Consider the following 12,334-nt stretch of genomic DNA (forward strand, 5'->3'; position numbering starts at 1 on the left):
CTGTTGCTGTTAGAGCAGAGTGACTGTTCTGAAGCTCTCTTATATGAAAGATGGTGGAGATTATGGGCTGAATAGAGATGGGGAAAAATGAAAACAATATGCTGGAAGAAATTATGCAACTTCAAAGGATATTTTTTCCATGTTTTACACACATTAAACTCTCTGTGGTAAGGAAAACAACGTTTATTTTCCTTTCACCAGCAGAAGTTTATCATTGTGCGAACGATTAAATTTTCTTTCAAAAACGTTGCTTCATTTTATAACGACTTGCCTTGATGAGCATGTGTGCGGCATTAAAACCATGCATAACTAAGCATTGCTTTTGTCATTTTTGAGATGTTAGTAGAAAATCCATCCCCAACACGAGCCTCGGACAAATGTTGTGATGCGGCATCACCACTGCTGAAGTCGTTCCCAAGGCCCCGCAGCTAAAAACTCATTTTAATCTTGTGCAATCTGTCGTTGTGGTGGTCTTCATTTACTGGAATACATATTGTGAGCCAGTCAAACAGAGGATGCAGAGCTGTTTCATATTAATCCTGCAGACTTTTTTGTGAAACACATTAAAGGAATAGCTCCTTATGAGGCAGACTTACCATCATCATTCACTGGTAACCATGTGGTTTGCCACTTCACTGTGTCCTTCAACACATTTGTTTGTTTGTTTGAAAAATCTTTTTAACAACATTTAAATAAGTCGTTGTAGAATTAGAATGAGGGTAAAGCTAGTTTCCTGTTCTTGATACAAAATCCACAAAAGCTCCCTTAACAGTTTGTTAGTATGTTGTTTTATTAGATCAGGCTGTAAGTTGTCATTTACTTCTCTGATGCCAAAGTCCAAACTAAACAGACCAAAGAGGCCTGCTGTTCATCAGCGTTTCATGAGGCTAAATTCAGCTGAGGAATGTGATTCCTTTACTGTATAGCATTTCTTCTCCCTCCAGCTTTACATTTTTCATAATTTTCTTCTATTACTATCTGATAAAAATATGGAATGTAATTATATTCAACTCAGTTTTAATAAAAGGCTAAATTCTTGTATTACATAGATTAAATACATGTAAAGGTAACACTTTATTTGACAGGGTGTGCATGAGACTGACATGACACTGTCATAAACATAACATAACATCTGTCATGAACATAAAGGAGTGTTTATGTATGTCTATGACTATTATTACAGTAAATGATGACAATTTTAATGCAAAGTTGGAATTTTTAAAGGACTTTCAATGCAACTTTTAGAGCAACTTTGCATTAAAAGGAGGTGAGTTGAAGCAACTGGATGATGCAGGTAGACTGGAGGCAGGCTCCCAGTTTGCATTTATGTTCCATCCTTTATTTAGCAAAAATTGTGTGCACGACAAAACAAGATGAATGCATCAAACCTTCATGTCAATGCAGTCTCTCGTCCTAAACAAGTACAGGACGACAGTGGAGAGGAAAAACGTTGCCTTTAGCTGGAAGAAATGTCCAGCAAAACTCTGAAGAACAGTCAGTCAACAGAACAGTCCTCTGCCTTCAGAGGTCAGAAAAACGACTCCAACACAACAGAGACACTGGATTCATTGCGACTCTGTGGTAAAGAAGACAGAGAGACCAGCCAGTGGCAGCAAGGATGGCAAATGTAGGAGATATAGGGGAAGAGGTCAGCATAGCTGTACGCTTTACCAGAGACTAAGACAGAACTGTGAGCTGGTTATACTTGGCTACTATGGGAATGTTTGTGATTGGAAGACTAAATTGTTCATGGATTTTGGATTATTATTTATTTATTCATTGTACTTTAGAGTTTTTGGAGTTTCTATGCACCTGGTTTCAAGTTTTTTGTTCTGGCTGTTTACACGCTGTTTACTTGTTTACACCAGTCGGTTTGGCTTCCCAGTCTTCTACCGCACCTGGATCTGAGTCATCACACCTGTAATGTGTGTCTGGTTACCTTCCCTCAGGATTTAAAGCACTTGGTTTTCAGCTGCTCCTTATCTGATCGTTGTGTATGACTTTCTTCCCACGAATTCACTCCTTCTGTTCCATCCTGTCTATGTGATCTTGGGTTTTCTGGTTTTATATTTTGGTCTTCATGTTTACTTTGTGTTAACTTCATCTGTTTTGGTGTCTTGTAGCTGGGTTGTCTTCTAACAAACAACCTTTTTCCACAACATAGAGGCTTCATAACTGGTCCCACATTTCTTTCACATGACAAAACTGATTCCATAAAGAGCCACAGTTTGACTTTAAAGAGTCATATTCAGTTAGGCTCTTGAAATGTGAGAGCCTGAGAGAGCATGAAGAGATTAAAACAATGCAGCAGGTCTGTAAGTTTAAATAAAGATGTTTCTGCTAAGTGTAACCTCAAGCAATGAAACAAATCGAAGTGTACAATGTCACAAGTTGTGTTACATATGCATCATGAAACCCAGAGTCAAACTAAATTTATGCAAATAAATAAAAGGTTTATAATCTGTCAGAAAAGCAATCTGAAGAATGAATTCTTCACCAGTTGGGGGACTGGAACCGATCCAAAAATCATAGGGTCAGAGGTCACCAGTCGACAGAGCAACACAAATGACAAAACCATTCGAGCAAACACCTATGGGCAGCTAAATAAGTAACAAATTAATGTATCACTCGTGTTTTTAATATGTCCTGGTAGAGAGCTAATAATTACTTATTTTTATCCCACTTGATGGACCCAAAATGTCAGCAGTCCATTGATCTAAACTCATTTTAATTTTGAGCCATATCAAAAATCTAAATGTTCTTAAAGGGCCGGTTGTGCCAGAACATATTGATAAAACCAATTAAACTGTTAAAATATATAAAGAATAGCTGGTCCTACAGAATTTTGTGATTGTTTTAGTAATTCTTTTTTTTTTTTGCAATCAAAATTACAGATTTTGTGGTGACAATCTAGAAATGTTTTAAGGAATTTTTACAACATTCGCGCTAATGTTCGATGTTATTACTCATATCTATTATAGATTATAAAATCAAGTAAGGCTGAGGCAGCAGTCATTTGAACAAAACTTTCTTTTATTTTTTCTCCGAAGAGTTTTTGCAGCACTAGTGGCTCATATTTTTGTGACAGTAGGCAGACAGAAAGAGGGTGAGGAGAGGAGGGAAGACATGCGGTAAGGGTCATCAGGACCGGGAGTTGAACCCGCGATGTCCGCGTCAAGGACTAAGCCCTCCAAACGTGGGGCGTGCTAACCCCCTGCGCCACCACAGCACACCCTAAGAACAAAACTTTCTTGACCAATTTTGAGAAAATTTGCAGTAAAACTAGAAACAAATGTGGGGATTTTTTTGATTTTGTGTGAACTTTGCAGCTTTGTGAAAAACTGGAAGGACTTATGGTAATTTGGAGTCTAGAAGGCCACATAAAAGGCTACGGCGGGCCAGATTTGGGCCCCAAGCCTTGAGTTTGACACCTGTGCCCTAAACAAAATAGTTGTCTCCTGACAGTTGGGATTCAGTTTTCAAGTCAGTTAATTTTGTTTATATATCGCCATGGTGTCTCTCAGAACTTTGAAAAAAAAAGAAAAAAAAGTCAGTTCAGTCCTATCACACAGTCACTTTATTATTCCAATTGGTTAAGAAAGTTTTCTATATAAGTGGATATGAGTGGATATGAGTATGGACCACGGTCACATGTTCAACATCTACTGAACAAAACGTTTGAGTTTTAAACATCCTTAAAATTGATGAGGAACAAAATTCTAATAAGCTAAGAGAACCTGTGTGCCAAAGTTTTAACTTTTCTTTAGGTTTTATTCTTTCTTTATTTAACATTTATGATATAAATAGAATAATATTTATTTATTATATTTCTATAATTGATTTTATGTATGCAGTTTGTATTTTCTCTATAAGTTTGAACAGATTTTTATTTTAACTTTAGTAAAAATGCAAATTAAATACTAAAATGAACTTGTCGCATCAAAACCAAGCCTGTGTTTTAACGGGATGCTGTTGGATTCAAATGACCAAAAGTATTATTTTTTTTAATACACTCAATGTGCCAATTTTCAACTTTTGGCTTTGCATTTGAAAAAAAGTTGGGGTTTCTAATGAGTAAACATATAAAAATATATATGTTATAAGAAAACAACTATTGAGAGTCTCCAAATCAAAGCAATAATAATAATAAAAAAAAAGCTTGGCTCCATATGCTCCATGCATCGACTCTTCAAAGTAGAGTTCCAGGCTTTGGAGCTAAACCACATCATGCTTGTATTAATCTCCATCAGACTCAGGCGTATATCTGGGATATATCGTCCACTCACTGTCAAACATGTGAGGCGTATAGAAACGATTTCCCATATGGTTCTGATAGAAACAGATGGAGGTTCTGGTCAGATTGCTGGGTTTTCCACTTCTGTTTGTAATTGTTTACAGAAATCGTCTTGTTCGTCTCTTTGTTGAGAATAAAAGTGTCTGCGGGAAATGGTTGTATTATAAATAAATATTACAATTACCAATAAATAATGATTTTGAACTCGTCTCTGTAATGTTGTCAGATGCGTTCGTGGTGGAAGGAGGAAAAGAGAAAGATGATTGTTTCCAGATTGTAAAATGAAGCAGCCTGCTCTCAGTGTGGCAGTGTTTGTATAAGCTTTCAGCATCACAGTTTAGATGAACCTACAGATTTGTGGATATGAGTATGGACCACGGTCACATGTTCGCTGCATAAAGTTGAAAGGCACAGAGATGGATGATAATGTTTATGTTTGAAATAATCTTTTTCATCAAATGTACTCAGAATCTGAGAACAAGGCTGAGGGAAAATGACCCGCTTCGGCTTTTTCTGCTTCACTTCTTGACATGTGAAGCAAACGGCCCAATGTGAGAAAAGGTGTAAAGTTAACGTGCTTCGCATGTGAGTGGGGATAACTTTTAAGCAACAGAGATCATAAGCAAAAATGTTTGAAAATAAAAACAAAAACAGCATACAAAAATAACAACGTGTGACCTTTCACCTACAAGTTTCTTTAAAATGTCCTTAAAAAAAAAAAAAAAAAAAAAAAAAAAAAACTGCTTTTTGGGCTTTTGAATCAGAATAAATGTGTTGTTTATTTTTTGCTTGGTTAAAATAATCTGTTCCATCTGTAACTCTGAAAATAGGAATTTTTTTTAAGAGTCTGAAAAGTTTTTTGCTCAAAATTTTCTATTTGAGTTAATCACTTGTGTCTAATTTGTATGGAACTGTTGCTTTTTAATTATTCTTTTTTTTTTTTTTTTTTTTACACAATGATTAGACCTTTGAAATTTTGAATGTAAAAACTATCCCTGCTGATAGGACAGAGACCCACAAGGTAAGAGCTGCCTGTGGATTGAAGATTCAAGCAGCCTGTGAGTTTGGTAAGGGATTTTAAAGAAGTTTTGGAATATTTTGAAAATAGTAGAGGATATTCAAAACTGCCAACATACCCAGGTCTGGCCCTCCAAGAGAATTCAACTTGGAAACAGACTGCCAGGTCCGAAACAAATTCTCCAAAAGTGTCATAACACCATCAAATAACCTACAGCAAGCTTTCGCAATGTTTGGTGTGAAAGTGTATGTTTTTGAAATTAGCAAAAGAACTGCATTATTTTTAGCTTTCATGGGAGATGTGTTAGTTAGACTGAAGTTGAACCCAGACATCTGAAGTAATGTTCTTGACAGATCACTCCAAGAAGAGAACTTCTTCTAACTGTGAAGCTTATGGGTGGAAGTGTTATGGGTTTGGTAATGTTTTGCTGCTGAATCCATCATGAATTCTATAGTTTAAAAGATGGTGTGAGAAGAACATATGAGAGAAAATAGAAACTGAAGCAGAACAAAATAAATCCATTGATAAAAAAATACTCTTAAATTGAAACTCCTGGCCAGAGTTGAAGCAGAGATCTTTATCATTTTGAGATGTTGTGAAGTAACTTGAAGCAGGAAATCCCTCACACAGCTGAAAGCACAAAGAGCAGGCCGATCTTTATTTAGACCGATATTGGAGACTGGCAGATGGACACAAGCAGGGTCAGACTGACATTATTTTGAATGAAGGGGGTAAGCCTAGCTTTCAATGAGCTAACTTTTTTTCCTCAGCTATAAAACTTTTAATGTAAACAATTTAACAACCTCTTACCTCACCTCTGGTAAGGGATAAATAAAAAGTAAGATTAGACATCAACAGGCAAATATTTCTACATCAAAAGAAACAGAGGAAATGTGTGTGTCCCTATTGCCTCGTGCACCATTTTCAGTTTGCCAGTGTTTTGTTTCTTATTGCTGCATCAAAAGCCTCACACATCAGCTGCTTCAACTACAGGCAAGCTGTCTGATATTATAAGTCTCTTGTTGCTACTTGATTATTAAATTCTTAAAAACATCTTGGATACATTTTATACGTTCCACTTATTCATACATATCAGTAGCCACGGAGACGGGTCTAGAGGTCTACCGCCCATTCAACCAGGCCAGTTGGGGGGGAGCAGAGGAGGTTTGTTGTTAGGGAGCAGAATGAGGGTCAAACAGCCTTTGGATGTCTGAACAAGCCTTAAGCGTTACATTTGGCTCCAATCAATTCTGGGATCTTTTTTGGCCACAACATGTAAAACAGATGGACTAAAGATAAGGGGTGTACCACACTGGGGGTGTGACCGAAAAGGATCATTTGTTCCTTTTCTATGTTACACCCGTGACCTGTGCCTTGCAACTTCTTCTTCCTGTAGTTTGAAATTAGGTTGCTGTCTTTGTTCTTTCCATGGACTCTACTGGTGATTATTGTAATGAAGGATGTGTGACCGTCCATTGACTTTATATTTCAGCCTCTGACCTGCCAGTTATTTGAGCTCTTTTAACCAGAGGGCAGAGTGTGAATGTCACACGAAGAGATCGTCTGTGAACATGCAGCGTCGTCTCACACCCTCTAACCTCTCTGAGAAGCTGTGGGAGGTGGATGGAGAAGCCTGTGGGGGGCCACGTACTCCCCACTGAGGCCACTGCCCCCCATTTAAAGGGAGCTCTGGTTCCCTTGTGATGCATGGGTCTGAGATGCCAGGCTCCTCTGGGGCAGAGTCCAGAGCAGGGGGACGCACCATCTGGGAAAGGAATGTCGCAGCTGACCTTAGGACAGAGATTTATGTCCCGTCCCCAGATTTGAATGGCTGCGTCTGACACCGCACAGACAGGGTGTCCATGACAGCGTCCCCTCACTGGTTTTCAAAAAGGGGTCAACATGTTTTTGACTTAGTGAATATCAAAAGGGAAACATGGTGGCCAAAATCTCATTTCTTTCACTGTTTTTCAGCACAAACAAGTAACACAAGCGCAGCTGGGACCCATGATGAGGTCATCCCTGACCGATACGTCACTGTCAACTCATTAGCTTTGTTTCCATTACAAATGTAATGGAAATCAGATCTTTGTCTATGTTCTGCTAATGTAAAAAAAAAAAAAAAAACAAGAGAACATTTTTGCAATTGTGGTGTGTCTATTAAATAAGAAATTAAATTAACATGTTTGTATTTCATCCCTGGTGCTAGTGCAAATGGACTTACAGCAACTCCTCATACTGTGAATGCATGAAGTGACAGGGGAGAGGAAAAACTGTCTTTTAACAGGAAGAAACCTCCAGCAGAACCAGAACCAGAGGGGTTGTCTTCTCAAACCCTCAATTGTTCCAACACCCACTGAGGGTGTCTTCTTGTTTAAGAAGACAAGAAAAGAAACAGAAGAACTGATGTAGATTAGTGTGACTGCAGTGGAATGCCAAACAAGGGTTGACATTAAAACAGCTACAGTAGCAGATACACATATGAGAAACTGGAAAAAAGCTAAGTCTGTTTGTATCCCATAGTACAAAACAGGTTGAGTGATTTCTCTAAGTTCTTAGGTGTGTGTGTGTATGTGTGTATGCGTGCGTGTGTGTGTGTGTGTGTGTGTGTGGGTGCATGATTGTTTGCCCTGTCTGTGTCTCTGTGTTTGCCTGTCGATGGTATAGCCTATCTCTTGCCGTTGGAGATAGGTACAAGCATCCCTCATGGCCCCACCAGGGATAAACTTGTCAGAACTGTTTCCTTTATTGAAAAAGCACTGAAAATTCAAGTAAATCAAACTGAACAACAAGTTTGAGTCCTTCACCTATTAGCACAGCCTTATTTAGCCTCTAGGACAGCATTTAGTCATCTCCTATGTTATTTCACAATGTTAGAGATGAGAGGGATCTTTGACCATGTTTTGTTGCACAGTCTCTCTGGATCATCCACAGTCTCAGGTCCTCTCCCATGCTTTCTTCTGTCCCTTCAGGGTTTTTATGAAAGACAGAGAATTTTGTGTCTGTGAAACATTTGTGTGTTGATTTTGGACATATGTTTTGGATTATCATCCTGCTGAAAAACTCAAAGATGACCTACTTTCAGTTTTCTGACAGAGGCTGATAAATATATACTCAAGATGTGAAAGCATCCCTGATGCCATGCACTCCATCACGGTTCCCAGAGCCTTCAGAAGAGCATCACAAATCCATCACTATACCTGTCATAAATATGGAGTTCTTTTTTTATATGTACATCTTTTGGTAGGATACAGCAGTTCTTTTCCTGCCATGACTTTCAAAACAACCACCTGACTGTTGGTTTAAATAAACTTTGTGACCCGTGCTTATCACCCTATTTTTTCTACCTTCCTCAATCCTTTTTTTGTGCCAAATAGACTTGCCTCCATGTCCAGCCTTGTTTGTCACATCTCTGGTTGTTTTAAGCTGTTCAGTGAATGGACAGGTTTAGGCGAGGAACTGTTTTTTTGCTGTCACCTCCTGACTTATGAAGACTGAATTTCCCCTGTGAGGGACAATAAAGGATATTTCTGCTGTCCTCCATGGCTAAGCAGCAAGTGGATTTTGAATTGAAAATTAACTCCATTAACTCATTTAAAAAGTTTTATTGCGTCCCACCGCTAATTAACATACGTTGTTAAAAAAAAATATATGAATTGTCTGATGTCTCTGCTAGACAAATGCAAAACTGCCATAGTAACCAAAATTAGTACAAATGGTACAACATGCAAACCTGGCAGTCAGCAGTTCAATCCAGACCACAGAGTTAAGCTTTTATTACTCTGTCCATGAAAAATCAGAGTGCAGATTTTGTTGTTATTCTCCTCCTTCATTACTTTATTTTCATAAAGTAAGATCCTATTTTCTATCTTTCTTTAAAAAATGTCCAAAATATTTAACTAGTGTCAAAGTCTTCTCATTCGGTAAAAATACAGAAAGCAGTGAAAAGAGGTTCAATACCACCAATTTGGCGGTTTGCACAGAGTAGAAATAGCTTTCCCGTGACGTCATCAAAAACACAGAGTAAATTATGTCCAGATCACAATGCAACTTTCTAACTAAATATTTTTTCAAGGACTTGAAAATCTTTTGCATGTTCATTAGACCAAAAAACAAGAGGAAAAGGGATTCTAAAGTGAGGCTGAGCAGGTTTATTACAACTTTCTGGTAATCATGAAGGCATCGTGCTTGGAATAAATGAAGCCTTGTCTTATACTGAATGTGTCATCCGAAGGCGCACGTGCCACTCCTGACAGCATGACGTCCGAACGCAGCAATGTGGTCATCTCCAGAATCTGACATCACCTCAATAGATAGTAGGAATGTCAGGCAAACTCTCACTGGATATTTAATGAAGCAGAAAACTGAAAGAGGAGTCAGTCTGTGATTTCTTTTGTTGATGTACAAAGCTGTCTTGTTTAGCTGCAGCAGTGATGTAGTCTAAAACACTCCAGCAGGAGAGCGTCGGCGGAGGGTTTTCACTGCAGGTTCCAGGTTGGGAAAGCCCTCAGCTTTAAAAGGAGCCATCATTTAGTTAATGTGAGGCCGATGTTTAAGTGTGTGTGCAGTGATGTCTACCCCAAAGAAATGAAGATAAATACGAGTCCTTCGCTTCTCCTCTCAGCGTGACTCTGAAGGTTTACTATGCGCTGCCTGAGGCTTGTTCCATCTAGTGCAAAAACCATCAGACAGAAACAAAAACAAACACTCGCTCTCCGAGCTGTGATTACGCTCAGTCCGTATTGCTTTACCATATTTACAGAAGATTGAGAAATGAAAGGATGAAAGTAATAGCACTTTCTTTTGCTCCATAATCAAAAAGAGACTTCTGCTTTTAGAATCATCTTATTCACATTTAGACAGCAAATAAGCAAGGACTTTATTGATGAGTTTTCATTACAGGTATAAGAAGATTAATTCTGTTAGAGAATAAATGTGTACATTCTGGACTGTTACGCCACACAACCAAATAGACAAATTTACCACAGAGATTTAATGCATCAAAAATGTCCTTGTTTCTATTGCCCACCAGTTGGCTAAAAATACTATTGTGTACGTTTACAATTGAAAAGAACTAATAAGTCAGTTTATAGCTCGTACAGAACACCTGAAATATCTGAGCTCAGTTTTCAAATTATGAGATAAACAGTTATACTTAGGTATGACTGTGTGGATGTTTGCCATGAGTGTCTTTGTGTTGCCTAGTGATGGACTGGTGCCCTATTTAGTGTGTACTTTGCAAATTGTTAGGGACTGGACATTAGACATTGCATGTAATCACGTGGACATCTCCTAAATCTTTTTATTTTAGAAGATAAAATTTAAAAAAAGTTTTTTTATTTTCATCTTCAGTGTTTGTCATTTGTCAAAAATAGAACGTTTGCTTGCTTCCTTTTTATAGAACATTATTTGCAGTTTACATTTCAGAATCTCCTCTGAAGAGATTCCTCTGAGTTTAAGATTATCTTGACTCAAACACAGGTCGTCTTCAGGATGGTGACCTGTGTCCTTGTCGGGGAGTCACTGCTGTGATTGAACACCAAACCTTTATTTACTCTCCAGACTGTGTCTGGTATTCTGGGGGTCAGTGTGGGTCACTTGTTAAACAACTGCTGCCTTCGCTAGAATTAGGAGTGTTTGTTTGCTTTTAGTTTTTCTAACCCTTAAAACCCTGCTTAGCAGGAATACAACACAATCCTTCCACCAGCAAATGATGCACACCTTTTAGAAGATTTGCAGCTTGTGCACCAAAAGATTTATGTTTGCGGAAGAAAGTGTCAGGATCTGTTTTTCTATGTGTTTATTTTGAGTTTCTGTGTTTCTGAGTCTCTGTGTTGTCCTGTCGCCCCTTGATTATTCCCAAGTGTGTCTCGTTCCCTGATTACCTCCTGTGTATTTAGTGTCACCTGTGTCTCTGTGTCTCTGTCTGGTCCTCGTCTCATTGTGCTGAAGCTGTCATATGTTGTCTCTGTCCATTTGTATACTCAGTTGCTACCTGTGTTGAGCCTGGTTTCCGTTCAGCAGTGCTGCCTGTGTTTTGCACTATTTTAGATTTTCGTACTGTTTTTTTCCTCATTGAATATCATCATTTTACTGCAACCTGGTTCCACCTCATCTGCCTCACCATCTCACACCCGCACCTCATGACAGAAAGATTATTCTTTCTCCATTTATCTAAATGGAGAAAGTATAAATTTCACACTCATTCTCCATTCAAGTCAAATCATTTGATGACCTATTGAGATCATTCAGGCACATCTTTATGAGATACTGGTTTTCAGAAACATTTCTCTTCAGAAACCAGAAACACTCAGAAAGACATACAGGTAGGTTACGCAACTGCCGTCTGCAAGTCATGAACAGGACTTTGTAGAACTTGATTAGATGTCGAGGCAGACGTTCAATCACTGGAATGAGAAGCACCAGAGTAGAGGCACTTCTAACATGTTTAATTTCAGACAAAAGAACTGCAAGTAATCTACATGCTACACAAGACGAAGAAACAATGGAACGGTTCAGCATCAGAATTGGTGTCAAGTTAGCAGGTTAAGTATCCAATCAAGTATTTGCACCCATAATTGTACTTTATTTTTCACAAATACAGTTAAGCCAAAAAGTATTTATCACAGATTGATATCTGAAAATAATTAAAAGTAAGTATTAAAAGTAAAATGTTTCTTGCACTTTTTTGTCTAAAGTTGTTAAGAATCCCCAGTAAATCTTCAAGCCTCAGCAGTGGTCAGGTATAACTTACAGATTTTAAACATTACAATTGCCTTCTAGTCAAACTAAAATTGGACGTAGCATCATAGGATTCTACAACCAACAATCCATTTATACATGAAACATAAACAAGGAAACATCCTAACAACTAAAAAATCAACACTTCAAATATTCTGAAGTTTTTCACTAATGACTGAATCAGAGCCTTCTCTAATTGTGACTGCAGCCTTTACTAAGTTCTAGATGCAAGGCAGCCATTTTGAATTTTGAGGTCAGAGTTAACAAGAAACATCAGAGTT

Source organism: Gambusia affinis, linkage group LG04, assembly GCF_019740435.1.
Source record: "Gambusia affinis linkage group LG04, SWU_Gaff_1.0, whole genome shotgun sequence".
Lineage (NCBI taxonomy): Eukaryota > Metazoa > Chordata > Actinopteri > Cyprinodontiformes > Poeciliidae > Gambusia > Gambusia affinis.